We start from the raw sequence: 23938 nt of genomic DNA, 5'->3' as shown, positions 1-23938 counted from the left end.
CAGTGGGGGGACAAAGGGAACGTCTGTACTGGGCCCCATTAAACAGAGCTTGAAGGAAAGGGGGCCCAGAAATTACTGGTGGCCATCCTGTCTTTAACCATTATCAACAGCTAGAACTCTATCTACCCACAAGGTGAAATAGCGCCATGTTTGTTCAGTTGGTGCCTGTTATTTATGTTTGAGAAAAATGTTATTTTTGTAGAATAACTGCACATTTTTACAAAATATTTATTTCTATTGTATAAGCTAAACACAATGTCAATATACTCTGGTGTACCTGTCCATACATATTGTATGTATGCAATGTTTATGTACATTGTTGGGCATCTGCCTTAGCTATTAGGTAATTATCACAGCTATATGCCTATATGCCCTCCCCCCAAGCTCACACTTCTAGCCGAGCAAATCCCACAGCAGTCCACCTGCACCACACCTAATAAAGTCCCATTACAACATCTGGTAGATGATTAAGAGGGATCCTTTAATGCCGCAGAAATGAAGGGTGCTGGGGCATCACACACAGGGTGTATAACATACAGTTATTTCTGAAGACAACTTCTCTAGCTACAAGGTGATTTTTGGAGCAAAGAACAATTATGACCAACATAAATCCCTATACAAAATAACAATGCATACTGTATAAAATAGGTTTCTTTTAGATCTTGGCTGATTGCCAAATTGGCAAGAACAAAAAATATTCAGTTAAATATTTATTAGAGTCATGTTAACTGAACTTAGCTCTTTTAGTACACAGCTGATAGCAGTTGCTTGCCAATTGCTCACCTCCACTACTAGAGTTGGTAAACACTGGTAATGAACATATTTATTGACTGGCTACACATTGTGTATTTTCAAGAGTTCGTAAATGCTGCTTACCTGGCCAGCCAAGTGGTCAACAAGATAAACTTTGGTTTGGCTTCAGACAAAGTAGAATATTTGCCTCAGTTCAGTTGGCCATTATTTAAACAGAACAGACATGTTTGAACAGCACTATGACCCACATTTATTACTTGGTCATCGCAATTGACAATAGGTTATGTTCACTGTTGTATTCAACACTGGTTATGTAGCTTTCCTTTAAAGGGAAACATAGTCCACTGACACCAGAGACTGTTGATCAAGGGAACGTCTAATTGCTTCATGGGATCAGGGAGGATTTTTAGTTTTTCTCAGGATCAACTATGTATATCTGGTTTTATATGGCATATTCTGGTTTCTAGTATGTTCTATTGAACATTTTTCAACCCGACTAATTATGTAACTATAGTACTTTTTTGTTCTATATATATATATTTTAACTGACTTTTTGATTTGTATTAAAAAATGCTTTGTACACTTCTGGTCTTGTCACTCTGGTTCTGATTCTGTCTCAGAAATTATCATTTTGATTTCAGTAGAGAGTAGTCACTAATAACATAAAAGATGATGCAAATTTTGGAGCTATTGCCAGTCCCCACCCACTCTTCTACTTGCTCTTTCAAGAACAATTTTTGTATCATTTTATCTGGAACTACTCATACTGACCATTAGTCATGATTGAGTGAAACTTTCGTCACTGACATAATATAGATTTGTTTTCCATTCTCTTTTTGTCTTTCCGTTAGATGACCTTTAAAACGCTATCATTTATTTCATCAATGAAGAGAAAGTTTCTAGGCCCATTGGTTGCTATATTATGCTTGTCTAGTGACTAGAACAAGTTGCCTAGCCTTAAAAAGTTTCTTTTTAAGGCTAGGCAACTTTTGCCTAGCCTTAAAAAAAAGCCTAGGTTTTTCTAGGAGATGGGCTGGTCTGTCTTACTAGAAAATATTTTGTTTTTTCTGGTAAATGATAACTGTTACTAGACTTTTATTATCTGTTAGGTATTTTATATTTGCTTTAGTATGCAATCATGAAGAGAACAAACTAACATTAAGGTCATGTGCCATAGTAATTAATTATAAGGGCAATACCACTTACAGTTTTCTTTTAGCCCCCTACAAACTAAATAGCTCCTAACAGCTTCATGTGATTGGCTACAATGCTGCACTGCTCCTAAATTCAGAGCAGAGTTGCCACTTTCACTAAGGCTGGTTTCTGGATTGCACTATATGTACTGCTAAAACCCTCCCACTGTGAAGTGCAGTGTCTGGGAGGAGAATGTGTGAGACACAAATGAAATTCAGAAAACAAAAGGATAATTTTTGGTTAATTTTGAAGACTTGTGTTTCACATAAAAACTGGATTTAGTATTTGTTTAGACTTTCATACAAAATCCTTTAGTTGCCCTTTACCTAGATACAACCGAAATGAAATTTGTATGAAAGTCACATCCAAATATCAAACGATCCCTGTTCTTGTATTTCTGTATTCTAAGTTTATCTGCAAAAAAGGATGTCTACAAAATAATGAAAAACAGCAATGTGTTTTATTTGTTTAATTTGCACATCCAGATTGATAATCACCTGCAAATGTGTCACAGTCTCATTAAAATAATATTTTACGCTTCGAATCAGGACTGTGAAATACTTGTTTACCCTGCTGGCTATTGTTTTATACTTAATTCTGAGCGCTGGTCGTTTTGAGTGCTCTTATAATGTGGAAATTTGCAACATGATTTGAAATGCTGATCAGCGTCTAGATCTAAAGGACTAATGTTTACAGCTAATGCCGACTGTCTTCTCATCTTTTCATGGGGCTCAAATCAGCAGCATCCATTTTTAATCTGTTTAAATTGAGATATAAAATTTGAATTCCAATCACTTGATTTTTACATTCCGGTGCTATTGTACTGAACATCTATGTATTAGAGTCGGCTTCCCCTGTTAAAGGGGAACACCTTTTATATTGCTGTTCAACCCTTTGCTGGGCTTATCCTATCATCAGTGCAGGTGGTTTGTCCTCCAATGAGTCGAGTTTGGCTGTTAAATTTATTTATAATAATGTTTTATTTACAGGTACTTTTCAGTAACATTGCATAGTGAGAATTAATGTCATGTGTCAATTGGTGGAAAGGTAACCAGTCATATCTGGTCTCTCTCTATTTAAATTGCAAGTATGAGACTAAGGGAGAGACATGGCATACTTTTTTGGGGACACTCATTTCACATTTTAAAAGCCCCCATTACCAATGTAAAATAGAAGCACAAAACTCTATTATTCTAAATGCTTTGTGTTTAAATGTTTTTCCATTTCTATATACAATTTTACCTAATTTGCAATTTAAGAGTGGTCCTTGGGCCTAGGGAACCCCTGGTATAATTGCTATATCCACAGCTTACAATACATTAGTGTGGTGGTCAGTAGGTAGAATACCTACTACCTACCTTACATTGCTGGTCATTGGGAAGAATGCCACCCTTATTGATAGCCAAAAAGATCACTGACCTGAAAAGGTCCCATGTCACCAGTCCCTCCGATATCCACCCCAGCCAACTACGATCACCCCTTCCCCCAAACCCATTTTGAAGAAATTGGCTGGGGTCAGCCGTTTATTAACAACTTTTTATATAAAACATTACAAACTTGTTACAATATAAACAATTTTAACAACCTAATTATTACTTATCCTTTAACATACCTAAACACCCTGATAAGTTGCAGATCCGGGAAAGGCACCTTCCAGCAAAAACCAACACACCACTGAAGACCAACAGGTTGAAATTTTTGGCCCCCAGGCGCACTGCCTTGATATAAATCTTAGACCAAGCTCCTCACTGTCCAATAGTTACCACAAAACCTGCCTTCACCATGGACACCATTTGACTGATGAACTTTTACCAAACTTTCATCATCAATCAGACCCTGTTTTCCCCAGACCCCAACCGCCCCAACCAAAACTTACAGCAGACAAACTCCCCCCAAGTCCAGGGCTTTTTAACTCCTCCACCATCTCTCCACCCCTAATGATCACCCCACCATAACCGACACCCTTCTCTTCCTGCCTTACATGACTGGTTCCCATTAGCACCCAGTCATGCGGCCCCTGCTCCTATGCTATCTTTTTATTCTTGTCGGCCCGCGGCCTGCCTTTCCTCAAGGAACCTCTAGCTCCCTCTGCAGGAACCATAATGTTCCCCTAATTTTCCATTAAGAAGCACTGCTAGAGAGCAGCACTTGAATCTATTGGGACTGCTGACATTACATTGGTACCAGCAGCTGTCTCTGGGTAAGCGGTCACCAACTGCCAGTGGTCCGCAAGAAAATTTTGGTGGTCTGTGGCTCTGGCCGGTGCGCAGGGTCACGCAAAGCACCCTGCTTGGAGGTCGCACCAGCCAGAGCCGCGGACCACATCCTCTGTGCGGATCACAGGTTTAGGGCAGTAGGCGGGTTGTGTCTCTGGACATGGAAGGGAGAGTGGGTGGGTTCTGGAATCATGACGTCATTATGGGGGAAGTTTCCTCCCCTTTGAGTGACACCCGGCTCCCCGCACATGCGTGGTCCGGAGTCGGTAAATGTTGTGTGGGTCTGAAAAGGTTGGTGACCACTGCTCTGGGGTGTATACAGGGGATGCTTTACAGGTATGTAATATGCCTAAAATATGTTACATGCACATATAAGCTTATGGGAAGTTTTTTTTGCTGAAACATATAGTGATAGCATTTTTTGGATTTGTTTCTGTGCACTTTTTTTTAAAGCTGTACATCAGAGCGGTTCTATTAATGGTGAATTAGGATAAATGTGTTCTTTTTGTTCCCCACTCACGTCCTCCTTTAGGAGTTTAGAATTCAAGTAAAGAATGAGGCAAAGAACAGAGAGATGAAAGATGGGTGACCAAATGTCAGGAAATGAATGAAAGAGACCAGAACAAATAGCAATCCTGGAGTGAATACTACCTCAGGCTTTTCAAAAATGCAGCACCTTCACAGAGTATGAGAACAACCCCCCCCCAAATCTAGCATGTAACAATATGCAGTGCAGGTTGGCGGAACAAAAAGAATTACCTATTTTCACAACACATAATTAACAATGTCAATGTTTTTTTTTTTTATTTATTCTGCAATACTAAGCCTCTAATATATTCTTACCTAATATTACGGAGAGTGAAGTACAGGGACTCTAAGCAACCAATCACAATTTACCAATTACTGATGAACTGAAATCTGATTGGTTGCATTTTACACATTTTTTGTACTACCTGATTGAGTAAGCCAGAAGGGTGTGCAATGCTTCACTCCTCACTTACTCATAGCTAAAATGTTAGCACAAAAACGTCATTTGAGCAACTGTTTTTACATTCTCATTGCTAATCTGCTTAATTTGGAGAGCATATGTAAAGCTGAAGTCAGCCAAAAAAAAAAAAAGAAAATAACCTAAATTAAGCTAATGCAGGATGTGAACTTTCTGTTGAAAATATCATATGCTTGTTTTTATTCATTGAAATAGAGCCAGATGACAATGTGTATCGCAAACAATCGCTGTGGGTTTTTACTTTCATATAATTATTTATTTTATTTTTTTTTGGACCTCAGCGCTGCTGGTCTCTATCAGTTTATTTGCTTCTTCTGACTACATGCCTGTGCTCCAGTAATGAATGCAAGGGTGGACAACAATATGGCTTGGCCGCTTATGAGCCCTGATTTAATAAAGCTCTCCAAGGCTGGAGAAAATACACTGTCATCAGTGAACCTGGGTGATCCAGCAAACCTGGATTGGATCTGGTCCAGAATTAAAAACATTTGCTAACAAATAGCAAATTACTTTTAAGAAATTCACCACCTAGCTTCACTGATGAAAGTGTATCCTCGCCAGCCTTGGAGCTTTATTAAATCAGGTCCATAGTCTCAACTGGAAACACAGTATGACAACCCAGGACAGCAAATGGGGAATAGAATGCAGTGTGACCCCCTAACAGGAAATGCCTGAACATAAATCTTAATGTCAGGGTCACTAGTTTTTGCTTTAAGTGAAAGCTACAGAATTAAAAAAAACATTACAATGTTGGTTCCATGATTCCATTATGCAGTTTCTGTACAAATAATAAAGTAGCAGTGGAGGAATGTACAAAGTACAAATGCACTAGCAACCTATTGATCATGAGACTATGAAACAGATCATATAGGGTAGGTGGACCCATTTGCTGTAAAAGGAAGAACTTATTCCGACTGGTGCTTTTACAGAAAAGAGTGCTAGCTTGCACCAGGGGCCTGAGCATGCACTTTCATCAGTGAACCTGAGTTATCCAGCAAACCTGCATTGAATCTGGTCCAGGTATGAAAACATTTGCTAACAAGTAGCAAATTGCAAGTTTGCTGGATTACGCAGCTGCACTAATGAAAGTGTATCTCAGCCAGCCTTGGAGTTTTTTTAATAAATCAGGTCCAAAGTATTGGACTTTGTAATGCCATAGACTTTCTAAACAAATAACCAGGGGCAGACATAGGTTGGTGCAAAATGTTCTTCTGCATGAATGCCCTGGACCCTTCTTAGGCAGGGAGCTCGGCAGGGGTGCCCCAAGCCAGTTCTGCACGGGAGCTCATTGTTGGCTTTGTTCCCCGCTTCAAATGACACCATGCATTTAGGGTATGTGGAGAAAATATCATAACAGGCAGAGTTTTAGTTAAACATTAGTGTTCAGCTTTAAAATGATTGTAATTGGTGAACAGAAATTGTCATTTCCTCTAAGATGACCACATAGGGCTCCTTGAGTTGTAAATATTGAAGCCTGCTACAATTAAGGACCATTCACCAGTCTGTGTCCCTCTCTGACTTAGAATTAGGCTCCACCAATTGTCATCCCCATCCCATCCCCCACCCCAGCATTGAAGAAGGGTATAGAAGAGGCTTTTCTGTTCAATAAAAGTAAACGCGGGCAGCTTGTAGTGACTTCTCTTATTCAGGATTTGACACATTTATAATACACATGTTCAATGTAGGAGAGCCAATTTTGTCACAAATGCATGGAAATATTTTTAATAACTGTATTGCATCTTTTGTGGTTTTTAAATGGTTATGCGTGTGTAGTGTTCTAGGTTTGTGTTTTTGGTATGTTAGATAGACCTGAGGTTTGTGACATTGGTTGGGATTTTAGTGAACACCAAAAAACAATTTTATAAATGTTTGCCTTTATTTCTTCCTACAATAAAAAATACTAGTAACATTTACACATTTTTCTCCTCTACATGACTTTAGCTTTTAAAGTTTAGTTTAAGTGTGATTGGATCTTGGAAGATCATTTTAAATCTGAATACTAACACCGGTTAACTATGGGAAATAAAATGATAACAATACATTCTGAACTTAGAATAGTAACTTTATTCTTTCTTCTTTATTAATATTATTATTATTAATAATTATAATAATAATAAACTGTATTTATATAGCACCAACATATTGCGGAGCGCTGTATATTAAATAGGGGCTGCAAGTGATTGACAGATACAAACAATGACACAGGAGGAGGAGAGGACCCTGCCCAGAAGAGCTTACAATTTTCTTTTCATTTTCTTTCCCACACAATTCATTGTAACTGCAAAAACAACTCCATGCAGCTTGATGCAACTCAGAAATCAAAGTAACTCAAATACATGTGAAAGCAGCTCAAAGGCTCCTGAAAGAATACTGCATTTCACTTGCTTCTGATTCCAATGCACATGGGCCCTGGGAATTTATTAATGGCCCATGGGGTGATCATTGCAGAGAGGGATGATTTACTAAAGTAGTAGCATATGCTAAGTTTGAAAAGTGCATTTTCCCTTTTTTTTAGTAAATATTGGGAAATAAATTTAATTTTTTCTTTGAAAAAGATCCAGTCATATGCAAGAATAATTTTAAGACAAACTTCACCTCAGTTAGTCTTTGCTAAAATATTTTCAATCATCTAATCATGTTCAAGCAACAAATCTGTTTTTTTTTTTCTTACACATGACTGGGTATTCTTTGCAAAGTGAATTTTCACTTAGTTTTAGTAAAATAATCACTTTGCAGTTTTTTCAAGGTCCCTGAAGTCACCGGCACAATTTTATTGATGCATCCACATCAGTAAATTGTGATCAGCAATATATATATATTAAATTGCATAAAGACCAGCAGTTTGTAACTCCTCACTGTTTAACATATAATAATATATAAAATGTATAACAAATATTAATTCTAATTTTATATATATACACACACACACACACACATATATATATATATATATTAGATATACAATAATTGCATTGTTTACATTATTAAATCCAAGATGTATCTGTAGTGTGGTTTGTATGAGTGGTGTGACTGATTTCACAATGTACAGTTCCCATCCAAAAATAATTTATTGTTCCTTGGATATTATTTTCTGTAGGTGGTCATCCCAAAGTAGCACTTGTGACTGCTGAACTGAAATATATAAATATATATACATCATAAACGATAATCCAATATACAAGAGCCATCATTAAAAGTAAAATAATCTAGAAAACAAGTGTTCAATAAAACATCACAAAATAAAAATCACACTTAAAAAAAAAAATACAATGCAAGAATATTACAATTCAATATATTTGTTTTGCAGAACACTTAAAATATTAATCATAATTAATATTTTCTACATGAATAGATTTCTAAGTGTTCTGCAAAACAAATATATATAGAGAAAAAAATATTCAATTTTTTAAGTGTAAGACAAAGTAGTTGGTGAAAAGCCATTGTCCTAATGCAAATACACATTGCACAGGGTGAGATTTTGTGTTCTCAGATGGTTTGTAACTTGGAGATGCTGAATTCCTCTCCACAGCTCGCTCAGTGCTGGACAGCTCAGCGATGCTCCTCTCTGCCAACAACAAACATGGAGGAAAATGCCTTTCACAATCAATGAACCAGAACCAATGCATTCACTTAAGGCTTAAAGCTGTATCCCCTGTTCTTACCCATCCCCCTTTCCTCCCACCATAACACTGTCTATACACTTTCCAGGATTTAAAGAAAAGCCCCCTCTCTATAGTAGATTCCACTTGGAGAGAAATTCCACACATTTTCAAGGCTGATCTCTCAAGTTAGTGCATTGATGTAGAGCTAAAAAGAGAACCCCCCACTCACACGCCCCACACCACCTTTTTTATACTGATCACATCTTGGCTGTGTACAATACAACAGGGGCAGTCCTATGTTAGGGACAGCATTCTATTCATGTCTTCTAGGGGCACTTTAAAAAATAGGATTTTAACTCCTTAAATGTCAAACTTTAGACATATGTCATATCTGTTGTGTAAAAATATTATATTTAACTGTACAAAAAAACAACAAAATGCTCAATAAATGTAAAATGTAAATATATGTTAATGTTTTTTGATGAAAAAGCAATTACACCTTAAAGTAAAAAAGGTAATACTAAAACAATAAAAGTTTATTGTTCTAACATTTCTAAAAACAATGTATAATTTTGTATGTTTCTGTTTTAATTTCAATTATTTCTTTAAATATAAAAAATATATAAATTTATGAAATAATTAGGGATCATCAGCTGCCTTGTTGCTAAATGCAAAAGTGTAGACATTTGCCTTGTGTGCTATGATGAGTTACTTTAACTCAGGAGGGAAAAATGTCCCCAAGGAGAGCCACTTTCCTAACAATGCAAATATTTGTTTCCTACTCAGCCACACAAAGACAAATGATACCTGTGAACAGTAAAAAAGTAAAAAAAAAAAAAAAAAAAAAAAAAAAAAGAATCTGACTTGTTTACACATAATACACATGGTTCAGATTTAATGTCAGTGAGTTCAGAAGAAATAGGGTCCAGATGAACTGGGCAGATTTTAATGGGGTTGCCCGTTGCAGCTGAATTAGACCCAGACTGACAAGTCTAATTACTGAGCACGGCGAGAATATGGCATATGTAAACAAGGCTGAACCTTTTATTGTGTATGAGCACAAAAATAGCATTTTGCTCTGCAATTTTCCCTCATTTCCTCAATTAAAGGAAGAGATGATGGTAAATCCAGAGGTGTTTTATTTATTTGTTTTTTGTTTCTATAGTACTTTTTTTTCTTTAAAGATACATATTAGTAAAATGTCATTGCAATGTTTCAATGCAAGATGCTAAAGTTTCGCACTGAAATAAGTTTTTTCTTTTTTTAAAAAAAATTTGCATGCTAATATAGAAACTATATATGACATAAGTATAAGTAAGTTTATAAAAAGCAAGAATTAATTATATATCTAATATATATATATATATATATATATATATATATATATATAAATGATTCAAATTATTATATATGTCTATATGTTTAAACAGTTAGGAGTTATGAAATGCTGATCTGTACGCATTTTCATATATATTTATATATATGGTATTATAAAAAAGTATACTGTATATAAATACTTAAAAAAAGTATATATATTTCCTTTTTTACGATACCACGCTAGCTTCTCTAATGCTTAATTTTTGTGACATAGACAGCACAAGTTAAGTTTGAAATTTTAGTCATTTATTTTCAAGTCACTTTTTCCATTATTCTTCAGTCATTTCATTCAACACAGTCTTTTACACACACACACATATATATATATATATATATATACACATATATTCATATTCTTTTTTATTTACACCTATCAAGAACTATAAATATTTTCTGCCTTATATTTGTGGGTTTTTTTTTTTTTGCTGAAGGCTTTCAAAGCATTAATGTAAAAGGAATGGCAAACACGCAGGCAAAATATAAACAGATTTAAAGTCAATAAACAAAATTTAAAGTCAATTATTTAGTATATCATGCTCTGCTTTACAATGTGGTTAAAATATTAATACAAAAAAAATCAGTGCATCTAGAATTCTGAAAGTAACCTAATACACATGCTTAAATCCTGTAATTTGTAATTGAAAAATATACTGCTGAGCTCACACAGTGAAATTAACTGGCACATCCCAAATTTGCCACTCGGCATATTGTATCTTTCACTTTCAGCCTGACAGGCCTCTTTCACATTCAAATGAACTGCTTTTTTCTTTAGCATTTCTAAAGGGAAAATAAAAATGTATCATTGCAGTAAAAGTGGAGCATTTTAAAGCTGTGGATGGGGCTGATTGCCTGTGTATACCTTATACTGTACATTATCTGTTATTTAGGCACTATCCATATAAATTATAATGTTTGAAAACATTAATGTGCCAAAGCTATGCAATGAAGTTGATGTAAATCTAAAACAAACACATTATGTACCTAATGTGAGTAAGTACCAAAATTTAAATTTGAATGTTAGCCTATTGCAATGTGTGGCAGCTTTCAGATTGAAAGCCAATATGATTAGCTGCATGCAAACATGCTGACATGGAATGTGCTGATAGGACAAAGAGAAAGGTTAGTAGAGAGATGACCTCATCAGCCTGTTGCTGTTCCTTTACTATCCAATCATAGGTTGGAGTGGAGAGATGACATCTTCACACTTATTACCTATGCCAAACAAAATGATGTCATCTGTTTTATTGTGCTATGTCTAAATCTGAACAACGGGTGGCCAAATGCAAATCCTTTAGGTATCAAAACAGCTCAATTTTGTGTGTTTCATCTCTGGTTGTAGATCTTTGCCTGGAGTTCATTATTCAGTAATAAAATTGATGGTTCCATTAGGTCGTTTGATTGACATGACACAGAGTTAATTTTCAGTTTTGTGACTGTACAGAAACACTCTGTTAGATGGACAATACTGTGCAATGCTGTAGAGCTTGACTGTCTAACATTGCTTGATCAACATTCCCTAGTATAAGTGCTGCTGTGCAGGAAATTACAGGAATATGATATCAAGGCAGACTTACCTACTTATACCCCAACAGAACGTTCATAACCTATAAATACTCCAATGCCTTACTTTACTTTTCTATTTGTGGGCAGCACGGTGGCTCAGTGGATAGTTAGCACTCCGGCCTTTCCAGTGCTGGGTCCCAGGTTCAAATCTCAGCCAGGATACTATCTGCATGAAGTTTGCCTGTTCTCCCAGTGTCTGTGTGGGTTTCCTCCGAGTGCTTCGGTTTCCTCCCACATTTCAAAAACATGCAGTAAGGGTTATTGGTTTCTCCCCAAAATCGACCTTGGACTGTATTAACCTCCCCAGTGGTAAGCCAGAGTGTAGCTCGGGGTAAAAAAAAAAACAAGCTGAAAGCAGTAACCCCAAGTAGTTTAAAAAGTAAAAAACAAACACTTACCTGGTCCCGTCGTCATCCTTCAGGCTCCTGCCATTCTCTAGCCACATCCTCTTCCTCGATCTGTCCCCTGGCGAGTGCGCTGACGTTACCCAGGGAGTTCCCGGTGACGCCGCCGCTAGGAGCGCGGCAGGAATTTCAAATTATTTTGTATTGTATTCAATTCAATACAAAATAACCGTATTGAATGCAATACACTGGATGTCTAAAAGCAGTACATTGTTTTTCATGAAATTTTATTTTACAGTATAATATAATAGTATGAGTATAATAAAGTTTGAAACACAAAAAAAATTTCACCAAAAACAATGTACCGCTTTTAGACTTATAAATCCGGACAGAAATGAACCATTAATGATTACCACACATAAAGACCACAACATTTGACAGATAGGGGTAGATTGTGAGCTCCTGATTGAGGGACAGCTAGTGACATGACTATGGACTTTGTAAAGTGCTGTTCTTGATCACTTGTGCTGATGTTGTCGCTATATAAATACTGTGTAATAATAATAATAAGCTTTTGATATGTGTGGTTTCTACTATAGAGCAGGCAAGGAATTATTAGGGATTGTATAGGTGTCAAGTACTTAAAGTGGTCCTGCAGACACCTACTTCCATTGTTGTACCCATATCAGATCTGGGGAGTGTCACTGGGTAATGAAAATAAACAGCTCTGTTTCATATAAACACATGGCTAAATTTAAAAGTGTGAAGCACTGGGCGTCATAAACCATGCATCAAGATGCATGCAGACCAACAAGTGAAACTCAATCCAAGCTGGACATTTGGTATTGTATTGTTAATGTTGCAATCAAAATTTAATAGCAAACAAGAAATGATAGTTATCAAAGTCAAACTATTTGATGCCATTAAATTTACCAGGTAAAGAAAAGGCATACTTACCTAAAACAGGATCTGAGAAATAAACAAATAAACTAAAACAATCAGAAGAGAATAGGTATTCAAAACAATGCTGAAGACGTCACGCTGCGCCTCCCTTGTTTTTCTGTCTCTAGTACAATTTTTGAATTTAGTGCAATATAAAGGCGAAAATAGGTATTCAGAAAAAAATAATTTATTAGAATATTATTTTGTTTTATTAATAATATATCATAAAAATTGCAAATAATGTCCAAATTTTCCAGTCCACAGATCACTGGTTGGCGACCACTGTACTAAAAGAATAAATTATATTTAATTCAAAACAAATGTTGACCTTGTATAGTGTTCTTTTGATTGATTGAACACCCTATGCCTCACTTTTGCTCCAAACCAACAAACTTGTCATATTTTGTGTAGATCAGGTGTTCCTACCCTTACCCCTAAAGAACACCTAAAATAATTTTAAGGTCTAGGGGAACTTCTGCTAATATCAATTGACTTTGGCCCCAAAACTATGCAGGCATCACCGAACGGAAGGTCAATTAACTACAGCTCAATGAACCCCTAACAACCTCTGGAAGGTTGAGAATGGCTGATGAAGATGCTTGGTATTGGTACATAACAAAAAGCTGGCACACACTGGCATGAAAGCTCTGAGTATTAATACATATATTCACGGTGTCCAAAATGACGTAAGGTACTCAAGTGATCTGAGAAAACTAAAGCCTACAATTTCGCTTTTGTAATCCTTTATTAATACCACATTGCCTGGGTTATAAAACAATTGTACATTCCAAGGTCTTTTTTTTTATCCCCACTCTATTTCAGTAGAAAAAAATGTTTTCACTTGGTACAACATGTTCTGGATTTTTGGTGACAGTACTTCTTAATACTGTAGCTGGCTCATTCTTTATATTTGTCTACCAGAATAAAATGCTGAGTCTCTAGCTGTTTAAAGGAGCTCAGCAGATGTCTAGCAGCTGTTTGGTCAATACTGCATAATTGCTCAGATTATAATGGCAAGCGCTATGAAACAAAATTGTGCAAAAAAGGTTGATTTTATTTATGCAACTGATATTTCTTGCATATAAATACAAGTTTATATTTATTAAGGAAGACACATTTTGGAACATAAAAAGAAGCAATAATAGGGCTTAGGGTGCAATTCATGCTGTAAAATGCTAAGGAACTTGTAGATGGGGCGGTGTTCACATCATTGGAGCCTGTTTAATGTTTAAACTGTTACTCTGAACATGTACATGTTTTACTGGTCCTGTCCTGGGTTAGAATATAACAATGGGGGGGCTTACTGACCAAAGGAGTTGAGGAGTATCACTTGATAAAAGGAATGATGGTCTATTTGAATTATTTAATCATAGCCCTTATGAAAGCAACACCTGATTGAATATTCAAAGTTAGCAAAAGTTTATTGAATGAAGATTCTCAATTTGTTTAGCCAATCAGATAACATAAGTTGATAGTATATTTGTTCATGTAATGAAATAGATGTTAATTAGACAAAAGAAGATGTGTAGAGATTACATAGTGTAAGAGAAATGGTTAGAAGTGTTAGAATTCCAAGTTCTGGGAATGAAACTTTACTTTACAACATTAGACTAATGCTATATAGAAGGATCTATATGTACAAATAAAGAGTACTTAGAATTACACCCAATATACAAGCCAAGAAACAAATATTATTGTACAGCTTCTATATGTACAGAATAAGAACTGATACTCAATAATGAACAAAGAATGAAACACCCGGAGCAAATGAAATAAGAAATTCTACTATACATCACCTTTATGTAGAGTATGAACAGATATTGGGAATTTCAAGCAGCATTCAGAACAAGAGAAATGGAATGGTACAATGGCTATGCATACATAATGGGAACTGAGAATTACACACAACATACAGAACACGAGAAGCAGAACTGTGCGGTGTCCATGCAAACATAACATGAAACAGTACTGACAATTGCACCCCACATACAGAGCACAAGAAATGGAGCTGTGCATTGTCTATACATAAATAATAGGAATAGATATTGAGAAGTACACCCAACATACAGAACACAAGCAATAGAACTGTGTAGTATCCACACATACATAATAAGATCTGGTACTGAGATCTACACCAACATATAGAGCATTGGAAGTGGAACTACGCAGTGTCCAAGATATCTATAAGGATAGACATTGAGGATTACACCCAACATAAAAAACAAAGGGTAACAAGGATCAAAAACAGGATGACTCTGTGGATTTAGGAATAAGTTGACATAGTTGCATGATATCCATCCCAACTAATCCGCTTCTTTGGGAATACAATGCCTAATAGCTAATTCAGCCCTGCTTGTAATAGTAGATGGAATGATAGCTAAACAAGCTGTTTATTGACTTCAAATTGCAGTTAAAGCTACATACACATGCTGGATGTGTGTCACTTTAGAAGAATGATTATGATTTTCTGGGGTGAAAATCTAGCCCTAGTACAGTGATCCAATAGAGATCCTCTGTGATGACCAAGAGGGGACAATTGCTGTTATTGCCTATGTAGGGGGACACAGCAGGGAGCCTCCTGCATATCTTCCCCTCTCAATAGAGCTCACTGCCCTAGGTAATGCTCAACCTTCATTAGTAAAACCACAGAAATCCAATGAAGGAGAGTACTAAACGTAAACTAAATGTGTTAAAATGAATTGGCTATCTTACCATTCCCAGTTTAGCCAACACATTGTAAAAGGCCTGGTGTGACTAGGATCCAATAAAAGTGTTTTTTTAGTGTTAGAACCTTAGTTGTACTCAGTATCAGCTCTTTTCAACTCCATATTACAGCAGAGCTCAGAAAGGAGGAAGCTGCACAAGCAGCCAGTCACTTGTGCTCATATGCTAACAAGGATGATGCTAATTGGAGGAGAAAGTAGGGTGACAGATGAATGTACTTTTCATTTCACTGCTTCTTCTTTCACTTCCAATCACAGGCTGGGGGAGGAACAGAACAAATCATTATTTTTAACTGCGGCAAAAAGGAAGCAGATCTCCCTCCATGCCAGCAATGGCTGTACTTTATGGTAAACCTGTGAAATCTCAAAAGAACAAATCCCTCGAAAGGTGATACAGCTTCCACCTACGTATTACATTTGTATATTTAGCTGTTTGCTTGGAGCTTAGCTTGAGTTTATATTGCAGATTTCCTCATTTTACTAAATTTACATAGTTGCCCTTTTAACACGAATTGGTTTTGGCACTGCTTTCAAATAGATGGGAATGAGTTGCTAAGAGAGACAAAGATCATATTTGTTTAGAGATGTCTACGAGCCAAAGGATGGCTAAATGCATGTGAGTCATCCTAATAAATTTGTATTTTGACTAGAATGATTGTGACTATTCTTAGAACATTTGCAAAAATAAAAATATATTTCTTCTAGCACTTACTGTACTGGAGAGACTGTAAACAAGCACGCATGCAGGTTCTGCTGGAAAGTTCAGTACATTCAGTACAGTAGGTGAGGAAAAAAATCATTTGAGAACAAGGAAACTACACAGTAATAACCTCCAGACTGGGCAAATAAAAGTCTAAAGTGCCAGATATAAAGGGCAGCTTCATGATCGGGCATAAGGAGGATTCCAAGTTACATATAAAACGGTTTTATCTTAACGGCTGCCTAAATTATTTCAAATAACTACTTGAAAATGAAATCAGAAAAGTAGAGAGATGTTGATTCCGGACCTGGTTGTGCAGCCAGTGTATGGCCACCTTAGATTGTAAGCTCTTCTGAGTAGGGTCCTCTTCTCTTTCTGTCATTGTTTGTATCTGTCTGTTTTTGCAACCCCTATTTATTGTACAGCACTGTGTAATATGTTGGTGCTTTTTTAAATACAGTTTAATATTACCAATATTATTCCCTGATATGGTAATGTATAGAGCAATGTTCCCTCCATGTGGACATACTAGACATATTCAGTGGTCATATACATATAAAACATTGCAAGTCAAGTAGATTTATAAAAGCCTACCATTTACTAGCATTATTATAAATGCCAAAACTGAGACAACAGCCATGGCAAACACAGACTGAAAAGAATAGACATTATTGGGGTTAAATAGATTTTACTGGGGTCAAATTTAGGAGAAAATTGGACTCTATTGGTTGTATGAGAAGCCGTACTATCTTAGAAAACTTTACTATATTCTACATATGCTGTCCCAAATGTAGGGATGCATACTTTTTGTAAATTTCTTGCAAATAAAAAAGGGTTGAAATTGAGCAAATCAGAGATTTTACTTACAGAATTTGATTGGCTCAATTTTCTCAATAGTGCAGTTCGCATGTGAATGTCAAAATTTCGGCATCATTTCAACCAAGTCTGTCCAAAAGTAACCAGAGCAGTCTGGGACTGCCATGCAAAGACATTTTTATATAAGGAAGGATCTGTTGGTAATTACTAATTAATCAAAGTTTTAATTTAGGTTTATCAATCTAATTACCTCTCTGGCAGTAATTCCGACTCCCCTGGCTCAGGGTTAATTTTCAGTAGCAAAAGTGGTAACCACGAGCCACACTCAGAGTGGAATTGCCAGGGAGTTTAGAAAAGCTTACCTGGTAAGCGGTGCCCGCGGTGCCTGCAGTGTCCTCTAGCGATGCCCGGCATCTTCTTCCCTGGTGATGCCAGATGGGTATCTGTGTAACCTGGCAATGCCCGACAGGCATCTGCATCCCGGTTGTGTGAATGGTGGTGACACAAGCCCAGGGAAAACACATGCCGGCCGGGCATCTGCGTACAAACGTGTGGCTGGGACCAGGTTGGAAATTTAAATTCTAGGTATTTTTAAGTGTACTGCTTTTACATTTAAAAATATTTAATATTCATACCACCAGGGAGGTTAAAGGAATGTTGAACCTCCTTTCTGAAGATTGCAGTTTCCCAGCATTTTTATCTTGAATATGTATTCAAAACATTCTGAAACATGTATGGTGGAAGACAAAAATCAGAAAAATTGCTTGCTTGCAAATGATCCTTTCATCATGTAGACTTCAAATCCCACTTCATCATGTAGACATGTAGACACTTCATCATTGGGCCTAATTTAATTGAGCCTTTTAAGACTGGAGAATATAGACTATAACGGAAAAAGCTGGGGGAACCAGCAAACCCACAATGGATCTGGTCCAGGATTAAAAACCCTTGCCAAATAATTGTTCGGAAATTCATTCTAGGTTTGCTGGATCACTCTGGTTCTCCCATGATACTCTGTCATCCAATTTTGTAGAGCTTTAATAAATCAGGCTCATAGTTTCTACTGTAATGAAGAGATGATGGAAAATAAAGCCTGGCATCTATTGTTCTTCCTACTTTTGGTTCTAAATGGTCGTGCCTGACTTGACCCGCCCAAATCCTGATTGCAAATACAACTTGCCTTGTTCAATGCTGTGTTTCCTTGGACTTGAAATGTACAGTGCAATCCATAGCAGCAGACACAACTGCAGGTGGTAATGTACAGCTTAGACTTGTATTTCATCACTGTATAGGTCCTGCCTTGTTTACCTGTTGTGTACAGCTCAGGTTGTCCTGTAACACTATTCATGTAGTGTATGTTATGCATATTAGGATAATAGGACAATTCCTAATATTTTTTGGCTGATATAAAGTAAAAGAATCATTCCATGGGGCGGTAAAGAAAGGGTTATGCTACAGCAGCTATTTTTTCCCAGCAAACTGCACGCTTCTCAGCTCCTGTCCTTTAGGAAACGTTCTGTTCTCTGCTGCTATCAAGTTTTATTTTTTTTGGCTGCTATTTCTGTACACGTTACGCAATTTTCTTGGAAAGAAAGGACTGGACAAGACTTTGTAAACAACAGCTCTTACTGTTTTTTTTGCCTTACAAATTGGTCTCGGCTCTGGCTATTCACTAGTGGAATGATGGTCCTATACACATGGGTCTTAGGGTAACTGTTAGGGATGTGTTCCCTATATCATGACATTATAAAATATGAATATTTACATCCTAGACCAATTTTTACAACTGGGTGAATATATTAGGGGAAAGCAAAGCTTCAGGGCTTTCCTGCACGTGTTTCATGAGGATCAGCAGCTAGATTTTCAGATTTCATGTGTATTGCCACCTGTATTTAAAACCTGACATGGCAATCTCCTACCACATATAATAAACATTCAACAGCAGTATAATGAACAGGGATGGTCATGCTCAGACCTCCAAGTTAGTATAATCAACTGCAACACCAGATCCATGCTGGTACTTTATAATATATGGCCTCTGTTCTACTTTTAAAGAAGTCTACCTGGCTTCTCTAGATGCATGTACAGTGTAGTAAATAATTCTCAAACATCACAACAAAGACTCCAAAGTTGAGTTTCGTTTTTTGTGACGTTAAGAACATCTGTTATGCAATTATTTAGGAGGTCTGGTAGGCTGCCAATGACATTATAGGGGAAAGAATTGGTGCTAGTACCTTTGCAATCTAATGCACAATACATACTTTACACTGTTATGCACTGCAGGTCTAACGGGAATATATGTTAAGGTGTCATGGTACCGTAGTGCACCAATGCATGTTAATTACTTTATCATGTAGTAATGTGTGTGGCCCTGATTTGAATAGATTTGTTTCTCCACAATGTACATAGCTACAAAGGCGAATGAAGGCTTGCACTGCTTGTTTTCAATATGTAAATGTGGAAATGCCTAAGTCTGGATAATTTACAGGTTTGCATTATTCAGAATATATGACATTTTGATGTATTGCCGAATACCTTTTTCCACTACAAATGTATCTCTTGATGCAGTTATGGGGCTGACTTTGTCAAAGAAAAAAAAAGGGAGCTATGCTGGCAGTGGCATGACTTTCAGTAGGCCAACCATGACAGAAGGGTCCCTACAAAAAAGGATTCTTTGTTCTACCACATTGGGTGTTGGACATTGGGTTAATAACCCCAGTCTGATAAAAAAAAAAGAGGCATTCTTTCTCTGCAGGCTGTAACTCAGTGAAAGTGTAAGGTTACGTACACATGTTATATTTTTGTCATTGGAAAGGATCTTTCACCATCCTTTCCTATGACAAAAGACCAAAAGATGCATGAACAAGCTCTGTACATTCAGCACCATTCTGCTCTATGGAGAGGAGGAGAATGAGTGAGCAGCACCCCGTTATGCTCTCTCCACTTCTCTTCCATTACAGTTATTTGTCATCTGCCGTTCGTGGATGTGCCAGGACGGATACATGAATGACGTCAGACGGCCACTGTACACACATCAGATTCTCGTCCGATACTAGCCCTGAGGCTCCTCTCGGACGAGAATCATCTGATGTGTGTATGTAGCCTGACAGAGTTACAGGTACCCATGTACACAAAAAGCGTCTGTCTGATTTGATGAAAAAAGAGACAAATAAATCTGGAATTAGAAATCAGGTATTTAAGCATATAGCAAACAACCATAGGAAGAACAGTGACATTAAATTATTTTGACCACAATAAAAAAGTTATGAATAGTTAGGTTTAGGCTGCATGTTTTGTATGTTCAATGACTACATGGCTATTATTATTTGTTTAAGTCTATGTAAAGGATATGAAGGTTTTCATATGACAAATGGACAATATATTTGCTTTAAATGGTCCCAGATAAGATTGTGATAACAAAGATGAAAAGCCTTAAAGGACAAAGGGTGAAAAGCCTGAATTATCTTGAAAAAAACCTTTAGGAAGATATTAGTTATAAATTAAAAAGAATGCTAAACAAGATTGCATTCAAACAATTCCCTTAAATCGCCAGTTATTGCCTATTACATGTTGAATTCATCATTCTCATCAATCATCATTGATTTCATTTGTACAATAAACAAACCCCAATAATTAATACGTTTCAATAGAACCAGCCAAAGTACTGAAATCAGTGCTAGAAATTCCAGTGAGAATCCAGCTGTTGTAAATGGACCAGAGAGTAGTAGTATTGGGTACACAGATCAGGATGTACAGCTTACCAAATATTGATTTCTTGATGAAGGAGAAATGGCCAGTAGGTATCACGGCCATATGTAAATACATAGAGCAACAATAAGTAGCAAAAGAGGTGCCTCCTGACCTAGCAATATGTATTGTATAGGGAGACATTGGCTGGCAGAGATGTGGACAGTGTATATACATACCTTTCTCACCTACACATGATGAGCTTTCCAGGATTGTATAGAAAACAAACTTTTTATTTTCTCTTCTCTTTCTAATTAGTTCTGTTCATGACCCTGGGACCAAGAAACTTTGTTGGGATAAAACCTCCAGGTATTGGACCATGTTTCCCCTGTTTTACCCTGTATTCAAATTTTGAATAATGCTTAATAGCTTCCTCCTTCTCTTGCTCCAGTGTAGGAGCCTGCTGATGGGTGAATGGCTGACTACTGGCAAAACACTAAAAAGGTACAAGTGCTGTTGTTTTGTGTAACCAATTTGGGGGCACCCTGTTAATCAGAATCTGACATAAGTTTTGTTAGTGAGTCAGATGATGAGACTTTGTTTGTTTTTTCTATGGACTTACTGTACAAAGTAAACTGTGTGTCTGACTTGATGAATAATAAAGGCAGGATGAATTTGTTTATACTATTACTGGGTGTCCCTGTCTTATGCTTCATCTGCACAAACTGTATGTATTTAAAATGCATCCAAATAGGCATTAAAAACAAATTTCTAATGAACAGACAGATGTTAAATGTTATCCTGTGTTGAACATGGCTGTTGTGTAGGTGACTTCTGTGCCAGATACAAATCAAATGCACTGGTCTTTCAATCGGTAATAAATCTAGACATCCATTTACACAGCAGTCATATATTGCAGAGTGCTAGGTACCCTTAGGCGTTTTAATTTAGGGAAGTAAGGGTAAGTTGTTAATTGTGAACATCCAATCATGTGCACAGAATTAAAAATAAAAAAATGTATAAAAACAAACAGATTCACCCTGGCTCATATTAGTTTTTTTTAGCAAACTTTGTGCACATTTCTATGTCTATTATGTTCAGAGTATATTAAGACCTAAATACATTTAAAGTTCATATTTAAAAAATCATAAGTAGACATACAAATTGCTGTTTTGTTTCATTGAATACATTTTCATTTCAGTGCCTCTGATCTCTTTTAGTTTCTTTCAATCACTTCCTAGCTACGAGGGGGTGCTGAGAAGTTCCTGGCTTTGCCCCTTTCCATATGAAATAGAAAAATGAGTGTTGGGACATATGACAGCCTAATAACTTAGTATGTAACTGTGCAAATATCAGGTCTTTGCAATTCTTAAAACTGATTTTTCTTTTAGTGAGAAGCTGTGACGGCAGAGGCACAAGCAAGATTCACGTTGTTGGAGTTACGGGCCGTCATAAAGTTTTTGTTTCTCCAGGGAAAGTCAGCAAAGGACATTCACACTGAGATGTCACAAAGATTGGGGGAGAAGTGTCCTTCCTACAGCAAGTGGGCGCCCCCCAACCTCAACTGACCCGGCAACCTGCAATGCTGTCCATGAGCTGATTATTGAGGACCGGTGAATATCCGCAAAAAATATAGCCCAGATACTTGACATCTCATGGGAGCGTGTTGGGTTTGTAATCACCACTATCCTAGACATGCGCAAGCTTTCAGGGAAATGAGTGCCAAAATGTTTGAACAGTGATCAGAAGAGGGAACGAGTTGTAACATCCAAAGCCGTTTTGGCCCATTTTGAAGTTGCACAGGACTTTTTGGCTAGGTTAGTGACTGAGGATGAATCCCCGCAATCAAAGAAGTTCCAAACCCAGAAATCGGCCAAAAAAGTCATGGTGTCCGTTTTCTGGGACAAAGTATTCTGTTGGTGGACTACCTACCTCAGGGCTCTAGTATCACCAGACAGTATTATGCTAACCTCCTGGACCAGCTGTAGGAGGCAATTAAGACAAACTGCCATGGAAAGTTGACCAAAGGGATCCTTTTTTTGCAGGGCAATGCACTTGTGCACACATCCAACGTTGTGGCTGCCAAACTGAACACCCTGGGTTTCCAATTGGTCCACCATCCTCCCTACTCACCTGACCTGGCCCCTTCGGACTAATATCTGTTCCCTTTTTGAAGAAAACACCTGAAGGGGCAACAATTTGAGGACATTTCTGACGTCCAAGACGCTGCTGAGACCTTTTATTTGAACGGTCTATAAAAGCTACAACTATGCTGTCCCCAGTGCATCAGTCTCAGGGGCGAATATGTTGAATAAATGTGTTATTTAATAACTCTGGCTCTCTTCTTTCTGGGCATAACCAGGAACTTCTCAGCACCCCCTCGTATATGCACTCCAGTGTCATGTGCTCATTATCAGTATTCGTTTACTGATAATGATAACATAGGCCCATTCCTGCACAACGGGTGGGCACAGCCATTTGTAGTCCCCAGCAGAGGTACATGAACATGGTGGCAATGCAAGATCACAATTGGGAGACCCCATAAAATGAAGAACCCGAATAAGGACTGTCATGATTGAATCAACAAATATTCCTATAATGAAAGCTGTAGATTTTAAAATTTCAAACTTTTTTTTTTGTATAACACTAATATGGTAAATCTTTTATGAGATTTAAATCATTGGGTTCACATATACTTTGTGAATAAAATGTTTGATTTCTTTTCTTTGTATTTCTTATATTACTTACGTCTGATCATAAGACTGTTTGATCTTTATCTCTTTCTTCGTTTTATATTTTTTTATTTTAACTACTTTTCTTGGGTAATTTATTTTTATTGCTATCCTTTCTATATTATCATTCGGACTAGCTATTTGTATGTCATCTATATTTATCTATCATTTGACTGTGATTGCAAAGCAATCTAATTAGCATTTCACTGTACTTACATTTCCTAATTAAACTTGGTGCTTGCGTGTTGTGTACATTCCCAGCCCACAAATAACATAAGAATAG

General features: G+C 36.9%; 1 long non-coding RNA gene across 1 annotated transcript; it reads left to right on the top strand.

Moving 5' to 3' along the window:
• The first annotated feature begins 20915 nt into the window (after positions 1-20915).
• LOC140341106 (uncharacterized) lies at positions 20916-23638 on the top strand. The gene is made up of 3 exons (XR_011922809.1): positions 20916-21292; positions 21375-21427; positions 22315-23638. It is a non-coding gene; the product is annotated as an uncharacterized lncRNA (long non-coding RNA).
• Positions 23639-23938: the final 300 nt, after the last annotated feature.

This window comes from Pyxicephalus adspersus, chromosome 11 (genome assembly GCF_032062135.1).
Source record: "Pyxicephalus adspersus chromosome 11, UCB_Pads_2.0, whole genome shotgun sequence".
NCBI lineage: Eukaryota > Metazoa > Chordata > Amphibia > Anura > Pyxicephalidae > Pyxicephalus > Pyxicephalus adspersus.
The sequence above is the reverse complement of the archived record's forward strand: the minus strand, read 5'-3'. Positions and strand labels throughout refer to the sequence as shown.